This window comes from Lycorma delicatula, chromosome 7 (genome assembly GCF_047948215.1).
Source record: "Lycorma delicatula isolate Av1 chromosome 7, ASM4794821v1, whole genome shotgun sequence".
NCBI classification, from domain to species: domain Eukaryota; kingdom Metazoa; phylum Arthropoda; class Insecta; order Hemiptera; family Fulgoridae; genus Lycorma; species Lycorma delicatula.
The window spans coordinates 30,318,138-30,330,735 of NC_134461.1; the positions used below are offsets into that span (position 1 = coordinate 30,318,138).

Here is a 12,598-nt window from a genome sequence, read left to right on the forward strand (position 1 = left end):
GTTCTTGCTTGTAATTGATCATGTCTGAGAGCAGCATTTATTCTCCATAATTTTCTTTCAAAACGTCTTCAGCCATTATATAATCTGATAGTTCCCTTACCTCTTTGATCTCATCTAAGCATATGTTCTTTTCGATGTTTTTAAAAAATGTCCGCCAGGTGTATCATAAATTAGTTTTTCACCTTATTTCTAAGAACACTTTTGTTTTGCGAAAATAACTGTGTTTACAATAATTACGCTTTAGATTTAGCATTAAATTCTATATGCTTAGTTTCTCTTTGTTTGACAGCCTGTACCCTTAACTAATTTTTTTCCTTCTCTTATTTTCTTAGTATGTTATTCAGTATCCTATTCCTTATAAACCTTAATTACAATTTATATGGTTTTTAAATTTCAAAATTTGCTAAAGATACTGATTTATATATCTATAATATTATTTTAGATTGACTATTGAGCCTGTAAATTCACATTATTTGGAATCCTTTGTATTCCATTAATATATTTTGGTTTGTATTTATCCCATAATTACTTTTTTATCCCTTCCTCTCAAGGCCCGATCAATGATCCTGTTCATGTCCTTGAGGTTGCCAGTTGCCTCTACTCCCCTGGGAGGCCAGGCCAGACCTGGCTATGCTGTTCCTGACAGCACCCCCCAGTGGCTGGGTCTCGGTCTTTAAAGCACCTGCCTCTGATCCGGAGTCCCCGTTCAATCATTGAAGGTGGGACGCCAAAGCATCCCACCCCTCCTGAACGGGCTGTCCTCCCTGCCCTAACGCTAACACTCCTCACCCATCTTCCACTTCTTCCAGGGTCTTCTTTCAGATAATGTTCCTATTACCTTACTGACTATAGACCAGTTCCACTCACCATGAAGCATTACCTCCACTATATTATCTGCGGTAACCTCTCCCAACCGCGTCCACATCATCTTCCTCCCACTTTGAACACTAGAAGGCAGTATGTTCTGCAGTATCCCACTCTCCACATTACTGACAGCTTTCAGACGAACATCTCTTCCTGCCACATAGATAGCTAATAAAGCTACCATGCCTCGATAAAAATTGGCTTAGCTCAAACATGAGTCTTAGCCAAGGCCTGATATCTGGTATTACTTCTTCATCCAGAAACCCATCTCTGATCCAGTCCATCTATCCTTTCAGTGCTCTGTCATCTCCTTCCTAGCCATGCTCTTTGTCATCCCTTCTCTTCTTCGAATTCGTTCTTCTGCCAAGAGCTCCATAGGGGGATCCCATAATTAATTGATTTTATCCAACCTTCCACTACCATTCTTTTCTTTAAACGTTCCATATTCCATGCTTTTGAGTTTAATTACTTTTTTATTTCCTGATAACCTTTAACTACTTCCCACCTGAAGAAATGATTGGAAAATATTTTACTATAATACATTACAAAATGAAGAGAGTATTTCTTAACTGAGTACAATTAATTATGTACAATTTAACTGAGGTCTTTCATTGCTTTCTGTTGATCAGTAATTAAGATTAAATGTGTTCTCTGGGTAGGGTTTTTTCAACTGTCAGTCAGTAGGTACTCTAACAACTTACTACTAGCCTTCTAGGAATTAGTCATTCATTTAACTTTTCATCAGTTAACTAGTTGTTATTATACCATGTATAGTAAAGCTAGTGAAAAGGTGTCTAAATTCCCTTTCGATAACAAGGTCTCACAATACCTTTTAGGGGATAAAAAAAATTTCTGGAGTACTTAAATGCACAAGCCACTCAAATCAATAATAAGTTATCCTAAAATTTATCTGACTAATTTTTATAAAAAACTCAGTAATCACAAGTATCATTTGTGATTATAAAAAAACAAAATGACAAAAGTTTTTTCTTTAATTTTGCAATGACACTTTTGAAGTTGTATATGGGAAAAAACTAGTGCAAGCTTGCTCACTTGTTAAAAAATTTATTTTACAAATGTGACTAATGCTTTATCAATAAAAAGACTTTTTTTCCATTTCAATGTGTAATTCTGCAAAAATTAAATGTATTAAAATACATGTATGTATGTGTAATTTTAGTTAAGTAACAGAAAAAAAAACATTTGAAGAGTAAAGGACCCAAAAAAAAGGTTTAGTCACATTTTGCCAATTTTACATAAGGCTTTTGAAGCAAAGCATCTTAATGATGTAGGCTTCAGGATGGGGAGTCAACTGAGAAAAAACAAGCATCATGCGCTAGCTGATTCCCCCACTATGCCTACCGCATGCTACAATAAATTCATTTAATATTGCATAAGAAGCTTCGCTTCCATGATATGTCTACGCACTGACACAGTTTTTTCGTTTCTTATAAAATCTATAATAGCTGTTAAAAAATTTAATTGAACCTTTATTAAATGGTAATGTGTTAGTAGATGTTTTCTGAAAATACCAGTTCCAACAGAAATGAAAATCGAACAGAAAAATACTTTTATGTTACATTGATAAAATTTACATGAAAAAAGGTATTAAATCATAGACTAACACTTTTCCTCTGTTGACAGGTTAATAAATGAAACTTCATGCTAGTGTGGAATTAAAAAAATAATTTAAATTTATTTTTAATAGGATTAAAAATATTATATTAATATAAATAAATTACTATTATAAACATTTTTAGTTTTTTTATTATAACATTTTATTTTTTTACTATTATAAACATATTTAAACATTTTTTTTTTTACATTAAAATATAAAAATGAAGCTAGCTGTGAATGAAAAAAATGTTGAAGAAATAATATTTGATAAATATGTAATGTACTTTAATAATTAGTTATCCTTTAAATAATGCGATGTTATTTTTTACAATAGCAATATTTTCTGAATTAGTGAGTGTGACCTACTTTTGTATTGTCATTAATCTTTAGGAATTGTACCAGAAAATTTAATCAGTTTTTGTAAGAATTCAATTTACTTCATGGATTGTAATAAAGAGTGTTTTTTAGATTTCAATCTCTTTGACTATTTTGTCAATGTCAAACCTTACTTTATAACAAAATTTATATAATTTTCACATTGCTGGTTATATATTTGCTCAATCACATTAGCACTTATTAAGCCATATAAATTAAAATTCTATTCATCTCATTAAAACTCTTAAGAATCTGTTTTCTACTGTTACTGGAATAGCCTCAAAACATTTAATTCATTTGCATAGGCAATCATCACTGAACTCACACTTGATAATTTATTCTTTTTATTAATGTCATTTTGTGATGTAGATCTGCACCATCACTCCCATCACTATTCACATTAGTGGTAATATAAAATTATTTACTAAAGATGAAGCCAAAAACAAAACTGATTAAAAGCAAAAATATCATGTGTTCACAATGTAACAATTAGTTACAGTGTAACAAAGACTAACAATGAACTAGGTTGTTATGAGTCAGAAAACTAAACTGTTATGAGGAATGATGATCTTTATGAAAACAAAATGAATGTTCACAGAGAATGATGCTTGATTTAGCTCTCTTTTTGCAAGTTCAGTGGACTAATCCCTTTCTTTGTCTATATGAGGTTTTATAATGCATCTGTTTACTGAAACTGAGTTCGTTTTTCAACATCATAAATGAACAGAACAATGCAGATTGTTTTTAAGATTCTCATGATGCTATAAAACAAAAAACAAATTGTCTAAACCTATTTATCCACTGTGCTCTTCATTTGTACTTTAATGAAATGTTTACTGGATGGAAAAAGTAGAAACCAACAATAAAACTGAATAATCTGTAATAACTATATTGATAGTTATATTTTTTGAATATCATCTGTTGAATGATCCTATCTACTCGTATGCTAAGGTGATACACCATTTTTCAGTGATCTTTAGTTTTTTCACCTTGCCTATTGGCTTATTGTAAGTAAACCTTGTACAATCTACTTCAATAGATTTGAATGCGATAGTTCAAAATGTGTTTAAATAATTTTTTACATTGCACAAATAAAATTTATTTATATTAGTTGGATTTTTTCATGAGGGTGGTATTCATATAACATAAAGACAATAATGGACAATTTATGTTGGGAAAGTATACCTGACAGTTGACTGATGGATAATGTATGTACATAAATTATAATTATAAAATCAAGACACTTGCTTTTATCTACTGATAACAAAATCCAATTTCATAATTAATTTTTATTACTCTATTATACTTGAAAGTAATATAAGTTCATTTTGTTATTTTTGTAGTACTTGTTCATTATACTGGTACTACTTCAAAATTGTTTTCTTGTTAATATAAGTATTAGAAAAGGGCAGTTTAAAATTAATGTCTGCATTATTAATAATCATTACTGAGAATTGTAGAATAATATTAACAATTCAGACCTAAAAATATAACATAACATTACAAACGAAAGCAGATAATTATGTACGGTACTATTGTGTTAATGGGGAGCCATTCAATTTGCACTGTCTTCTGTTTATATTTTGTATGTTAATTATTGTATTTAGTTTAAATATTACTTTTGCTATTAATAAGTTTTATATGTCATCTGTTTCCAAAACCAGCCATCATTTTCAGGAGACATGAAAAAGGAGACTTTACTACCTTTCCTGGAAATTACTTCATCCTATAAAAACTATTTTATTGTACCTATAAGCATTTAAAGGAAACTTACTAACAATAATCAACCCACCTTCAAAGGATTCAATTTGTTGGTGTAACAGGGGTGGCCAGTTTTGGAACAAAATTGAGTTTTTTTTAATAAGAAACTGTTGAAAATATATTATTTTGTGTAACTCAAAGTTCTAGTTTCATTCAAAATAACATAGGAATCAGAATCAGAACTTATCTGTCAAACATGTTTTGGTTGATCATTTTCAGTGTAGTTTAAAATAACAGCATCTTGTTCATTCTTATCACTCTTATAAAATGATGAATGAAAACAGCAAAAAGTCTTGTTTTGTTAACAAATTACATTTCAGGGCTTTAGTATTATGATTGCAACTTGGATTTTTAGGCTGACCATTATTTATGTACCTCTCTCATTTTAGTTTATTTTCAACCATCTGCCACTATTTCTCAGCCTTTTTCTAGCTTTATTAGAATTCATTCAATCTTGAAATTAAATAATATTATTATAACACCATACAAAACTAAACTCTGAAAAAATGATAGTACGCAAGGCATATTAGAAATGGAGGGTTGAAACAAGAAAAAAAATTTTTCCAAGCATGTGACCAAGTGGAAAGGGTGTTGTTTCTTGGGAATTGTTATACCATTTTCATAAGTGACTTGCAGGTCACCTACTATTGTAAGCACATAATATGCATTCATTGAAAAGTTAATTGTGGAAAAATCTGTTGTAATATCATTTAGAATTAACATCAGGATGAAACAGTCAACAAATTTGGAATATTGACATTATAATCCATGAAGTAAAGTAACCTTATTATTCATATTTTAATTATAAATAAAATCATATGATTAAATATTAGTTCTATTGCTGATATTTTGTAAAAACAGTAGTGATATCTTGGAACACATTCATTATTACTTCACGCTGATGTATAAAGATCATGCTGTACGATAATCATTATCATACATCCTTAATTTTTACATCTTTAATGAAAATAATACTGGCCTGAACGTAAGATAATCTCCACTTTCAAATTACTTGAAGAAAGATGATTTTGCTTTTATTTTTAAAAGTACTGATAGTATTAAAAAAATAAATAATTTGCTAAACCTTTGAATTTCAGATCCATTGGTATTCAGATTAGTGGTTACCCACCAGGTCTTTTGAAATCAGATTATTATAACCATTTTTATAGTCTATTGTGATTGTAACATCATTCTATTAAATGTTGTAGTTTCCATATTTTTAGTAACAGATGTTAGCATTTTTATTCTATTTAATAAAGTAACTTTGTTGATTGTTAGATTCACATCTAGCTGATGTATGCTTTGTTTACATTCAAGATGGGGTCAGAAAACATGTTTATTAGTGATTGACACACATTTTTGTCACAACTTGGTCCTAGTTCAATGATGTACACCAAATTGTTTAGTAAACATAAAGAATTTGAATAAGTTTCACTGAATTTTACTAGTTGAAGTGAAACTTGATAAAAGAGTATTGAAACCCATAATGTTAGATATTATTTATAATAATAAAAAATGTTGTCATTGACTATTAGTAACATTTTAATTAAATGTTACTCCTTAGTTTACAATGTTAAAAATCAAGAAAATTCTCATTTTAGTTTTAGAGAAATGAATTTTAAAACAAGATACAAAATTTTCATTGGCAGTGTTAGCTCTCACATTAGGTTTAGCTTCAAGGAACTGAAATTCCTTGCTTCAAGGAACTGAAATTCCTCCATTTATTTTCAAGATTACAGTAAAACAATCATTTATTCAACTTAAAAATTACTTTCCATCATCAATTTCATCCAAAAAAATTGGCTCATCTCTTTAAGCCCTTTATTGTGAGTTCTGGCTATAAAGATTCATTCTTCCAGTATAGAGGAAAGTATAACCATTTTTATGATTAATTTATCACCAGAATGCCACATCAATTCTTTCAATATAATTCCCTTCAACAGTTTTTTACTTTGTCCAAAAAATTGATAGCTTTTATGATTGCATTATACAAAAACTCTATTGTATACTATTGTATAACTCTCAAAAACCTTGATGCTGAAATATCAGATCATAATATAACTGTACTTTTTAAGTAGTCTTGGTTTTAGAATTGCCTTTCTTAAAATCCCTTTTCTATACTTATTCAATTTACAAATTTTTTAATTCTTTTTTATTAATTCCCAAAACAATTTGAGCATTTTAGAACATTTTTAGGCATTTCTTTTATATGTGTAATCTATGCAGCAAAGTTAACATAGAGAAACTTGAATGAAATTTTTAGTTAAACCAGGACAGGTAATCTGTAAATACAACTAAAAGCTTTGTCTGTTAATACATTTCAGTGTTTATGTTGGATTAACACTGACTGACCTCTGCGATTAATATTTAAGTCTGCGGTAAGATTTTGAATTTTCCAAAAATATTCTATTTATTTGTTTATAAACTCGTTTTTTTTTTAATATTTATCTCACGTTTAATTAATAATTATTATTTGTTTTAAAAATAAGCTAAACATTTATATTAAATGATGTAACAGAATGGTACTTCCTTCCTGAAATTAGTAATTTCAGAACATGTTCATGTGTTCACAGAAAACTTTTAATTGCAATTAGAAAAATTTGGGTACAATAACTATTTCATATATGACTAATATCGCACTGCATATTATAGTATAACTCAGTCTACATTTTATATTTGGTTAGAAAAGGTGATTTATTAATTTAATTTACAAAACTGTTCAGATTATGACAAAAATATAATTCAGATTCTTTAGATTCACTCTGCCATGTCCTAACAAAATTTTGGTTTTTTATATGTTAATCCAATTTTGCAAAATTAATAACTATGCACAAATTTATCTCTCGCATACTAATAAGTACTTCAGCACAATCATGCCATGATGCTTCATAATTCAGATATGTGCACTGTGGTTACAATGAAATTAAAATATACTGTAGGATTCAACTTGTGTACTTTAATTTGAGTTCAGTATACTTTGGTGTTTTTATTAATTTTCTTTGTACAATGAACAAACATTAATTTGAAATTTGTGTTCTTTACAAAGTTGTAAGACTTCATATTAAAAAAAAAATAATAAAGTTAAGTATTAAAGATATTCCTCTCCACTAAAATTCATCCGCAATTAATTTTGAAAAAATCACAAATTATAAAATTAAGAATAGGAAAAATAAATAATAATAAATTATTATATTTTTATTCTGAAATGTAGAATTGTACGTTTTATAAATTATTAATTACAGTCAAAATGTCATGTAACAGTATGTAGATTACATAAGGGTGTACAATTCAGGCTTATTTGTTCACAAAATTATAGCTTTGTTTTGTAATCTACAAGTAAAAACACTAACTAATGAATGTTGTTAGCAGCAATAAGAAATAATGTTACATAATTGTATATTAGTATTCATGAGACACACACATAGAATAGGTAAATCTTTCCCTATGACAAATTGATGCATTGTTACTTTTATATATATGTACACACACACACACACACACACACACACACAAACAAGGCAATACTGTCTTGGTACCACCTTTCCTATAACAATTATAATATTTTCACCTTTTTCCCCTATTAAAATACTGTATTATATTAAGTATTTATACAGTTCTTTTGTCACTCACGGATACATCTCTATTTGCAGTGTTGTCTAAAGTTGTTATTGAGTGGTTATTGTACTTATTTATTTTCTATACAATTTAATTTTTGTTTTTAAGTTAATTTGGTTGGTTTTTAGAAATTTATTTTATACGTTTTTTGGGCTGTATTATTTGATTTTATAAATTTTTAATCATAAACAATAAAATAGTGTTTATATTGAATTTAAAAGTTAAACAAAATTTTTTGTATAATTAACGCATAGAAAACTAATGTTAAAAGAGGAACAAAGGAAAAGGTAAAATAGTGTGAAATCCTGTCCAAAAAATGTTTCATGGCTGTGTAATCTTATCTAGTTTTAGGATGATTTTCATTATCATTATACAAAGTGAGTCATGGAGAGTTTATAAATGTAAAACAATATATTTAAAAGTAATAATATAAATCAAATAATGAAAATGAAGTAACTTATTTTGGACATTTTTACTTTATACATATTTTTTACGTAGAATATAAAATACAGATTAAATAATGATTTAGCAGTGCTTATTCTAAGATTGTAAAAAAAATTATGTTTTGAAGAAAAATATTTTATTTAAGATCCTGTGAAGTAAAAATATGCTTGTGCAAAAATTTTAATGAATATTTATAGCTGTAATATATTGAAAATGATGTGTTCAAGCTTTGTAATTTTTATGTAATTTTCAGTCATGGTAATTATGAATAATTACTAATTTAATAATATTACACAAAAAAACAAATATTTTTATGTATGTGTGTGTGTGTATATATAATTAGTATTTATAAACCAGCAGATACACACATATAAAGCAAGATCGATCTTACCTTCAATCTAATAAGGCCTTTTCAAATCCTTTAGATTCATCAAATTAGGGTTCAAATACAGAGATAGAAGAACAATTGCTAACATGTACAGGAACCAAACAACAACAATAACAATTGAAGAACATAAGAAAGAAGCCCTAATAAAAAAGGGAGTCCGACAAGGATGTTCCCTATCGCCGTTACTTTTTAATCTTTACATGGAACTAGCAGTTAATGATGTTAAAGAACAATTTAGATTCGGAGTAACAATACAAGGTGAAAAGATAAAGATGCTACGATTTGCTGATGATATAGTAATTCTAGCCGAGAGTAAAAAGGATTTAGAAGAAACAATGAACGGCATAGATGAAGTCCTACGCAAAAACTATCGCATGAAAATAAACAAGAACAAAACAAAAGTAATGAAATGTAGTAGAAATAACAAAGATGGACCACTGAATGTGAAAATAGGAGGAGAAAAGATTATGGAGGTAGAAGAATTTTGTTATTTGGGAAGTAAAATTACTAAAGATGGACGAAGCAGGAGCGATATAAAATGCCGAATAGCACAAGCTAAACGAGCCTTCAGTAAGAATTTGTTTACATAAAATAAATTAAAATAAAAATAAATTAAAATTATAATTTGTTTACATCAAAAATGAATTTAAATGTCAGGAAAAGATTTTTGAAAGTGTATGTTTGGAGTGTCGCTTTATATGGAAGTGAAACTTGGACAATCGGAGTATCTGAGAAGAAAAGATTAGAAGCTTTTGAAATGTGGTGCTATAGGAGAATGTTAAAAATCAGATGGGTGGATAAAGTGACAAATGAAGAGGTATTGCGGCAAATAGATGAAGAAAGAAGCATTTGGAAAAATATAGTTAAAAGAAAAGACAGACTTATAGGCCACATACTAAGGCATCCTGGAATAGTCGCTTTAAAATTGGAAGGACAGGTAGAAGGGAAAAATTGTGTAGGCAGGCCACATTTGGAGTATGTAAAACAAATTGTTGGGGATGTAGGATGTAGAGGGTATACTGAAATGAAACGACTAGCACTAGATAGGGAATCTTGGAGAGCTGCATCAAACCAGTCAAATGACTGAAGACAAAAAAAAAAAAAAAGATTCATCAATTATTAAAAATACTGTAATTAACAGTAGTATTGATATATTTATTTAGTCAACCATGTCACGACTGATTAAAATTATTAATCAGATGTTAAAATTTTACTATACAGGTCTACCAATTTAAACAGATCATGCAACTCAAAATTTACATGGTGGTTTATTAAATTGAAATCTTTTATATTTATAAATATAATATTTCTCCAAATGCTCATATGTTTTTAATGTCAATTTTTGTATTTAATTTTATATATGCCACTTAAGTTAAATTTGTCAAAAATATAATTAGCGTTATAATTAAAAAATTTTTCGAAATATTATTTACTGGTTTATCTGCAATTGTATATTGTTCTTTATTAAAAACTTTCACTATTTTATTTGGGTTTTCGTTTTTATAATTATATAAAATATATTTTCTATCATTTTTAGAACCATTCACTGAAATAAGTATAGTGATTTTATTATATTTCTTCTTTAAATATCCCCTGTAAATGCTGGCAATATAAGATTTATTGTAGCCATTTTGTAAAGCTATATTTTTTATATATTCCAGTTATTATTTAATACCACCTCATTGTTATGTGAATAGATAACAGCTTTGTGCATCATACCATAGTAAGTGTTTCTCTTATGTAAAAATGGGTTATTTGAATTTTTATGAATGGTTATATTATTGTTGGTAAGTTTTCTATATATGCTTGTTTCAATTCCATTATTGTTATTAATTTTTATGTTTATGTCTAAAAATGTATGGTCCTGTCATTGTCTGTTTCCGTAGTAAATTTGAGTTTATTAAATAAATTTAGTTGGTTTAATATTATTAGATGTTCCAATGTTATGTTAAGAGTTAAATATTACAAGTATGTCATCCACATATCTCACCCATAAAAGAATATTATGAATGTGTAATATACAATGTATCTCTCAAATTTCTGTAGATAAATTTCTGACATAATGGAAGAAAGTGGCATACTCATAGGTAAACAGTCCTCTTGTGAATAATATTTATTATTGAACTGAAAGAAATTCTGTTGGCATATATATGCCAACAGAACTATTGATTGTGGATGACATACAACAGTAATTATATTTTTGACAAATTTAACTTAACTGGCATATACAAAATTAAATGCAGACTATGAATGCCACATGTATAGGTAAAACTGATAGATCATTTAAAGCAAGATTCTCAGAACATCTAAGAACATTTAAAAATAAAAATTTTTCAAATATGGCAGATCACTTGATTTCAAATGGACATAGAATTATAAATTTAGTAAATAATCTTAAAATATTAGAAATTTGTAACATTAAAAACAAACGGGATCATTTGGTGTAATATTTATTAAACTACCAGGTAAATTTTGAGCAGGATGATCTGTTTAAATTGGTAGGCCTGTATAATAGAATTTTAATATCTGACTAATAATTTTAATCGGTTATTATGGTTGACGAAGTATCTCAATGCTAATGTTAATTATACTATTTTTAATAACCAACTATGAATCTAAATGATTTAAAAAGGTTTATTTTATTAATATAAAATCTAAAGGCCTTATTAGTTTGAAGATAAGATCAATCTTGCTTTATATGTGTATCTGGTGGTTTATAAATACTAATTGTAGAATGCGTTTAAAAAGTTTATATAAAGTAAAATTACTAGTGTATCTATTTCACCTACGTGTATAACTAATGCTTGTACTGTGCAATAACCTTGTATATGTGCCCTAATGAATTTTTATGGTATTTAAAAAAAACATTTTGATATCTTTCTATCCTTAAACAGAGTTAGTCAATTTTTATTTTATTTATATTCTATAAGTTACATAGGTTTTTTAGTAAGTAAATAAGGCATTTTAAAATTGTTTTCTCAACTGTACATGTAAAAAATTTTATTTAGAAAACTGAGCTACTCTCTAAACTTATTTTCACCTTTAATGTTATGCCCATAGTTTATGCAATGAGGTAATCAAACAAAAAAAGAAGTTACACTGTTAAAGAATTTTTTTAATCATAAAATGTAGAATATTTTGTATAAAAAATTCATTCATTTTCTGTATATGACTATTTTTCATTACCTTTTATAATGCAAACTGTTGTATTTATTGAAAATCTGAAGAAAACTTCTTGCAAAACTGGGACATAGCGATCTTAAAAGACTGTTAATGTCACTTTTTGTTAGATTATCGGTTTTCTTCAAATCTGGAGCTACACAAAGGTCTGTTTTTTTATGTGATTCTTAGAACCTCTTAAAACCAATCTTATGCAAATTTTATAGTAATTAAGTACGTCTAAAATTACTGACTGAACTGTATCAAGACTTTTCAGCAGTTTCTTGAATAATTTCATCAGAGTAAGTAGTTCCTGAGCTTTACACAAATTTTCTGTTTTGCCTGTCATTAAATTTTTCAACGCACTATGTAAAT

General features: G+C 27.9%; 2 protein-coding genes across 6 annotated transcripts in view; one reads left to right on the forward strand and one right to left on the reverse strand.

The window, feature by feature from the left end:
- HERC2 (E3 ubiquitin-protein ligase HERC2) overlaps positions 1-2,950 on the forward strand; it is a 276,358-nt gene extending 273,408 nt beyond the window's left edge. For all 3 annotated transcript variants that reach the window (XM_075372110.1, XM_075372111.1, XM_075372112.1), the window contains one exon: positions 2,509-2,950. The gene's annotated coding sequence lies outside the window, so the exon portion shown is untranslated. The remainder of the gene's footprint in view (positions 1-2,508) is intronic.
- LOC142328407 (MYG1 protein-like) overlaps positions 1-12,598 on the reverse strand; it is a 68,369-nt gene that overhangs the window by 10,620 nt on the left and 45,151 nt on the right. The window lies entirely within an intron of this gene.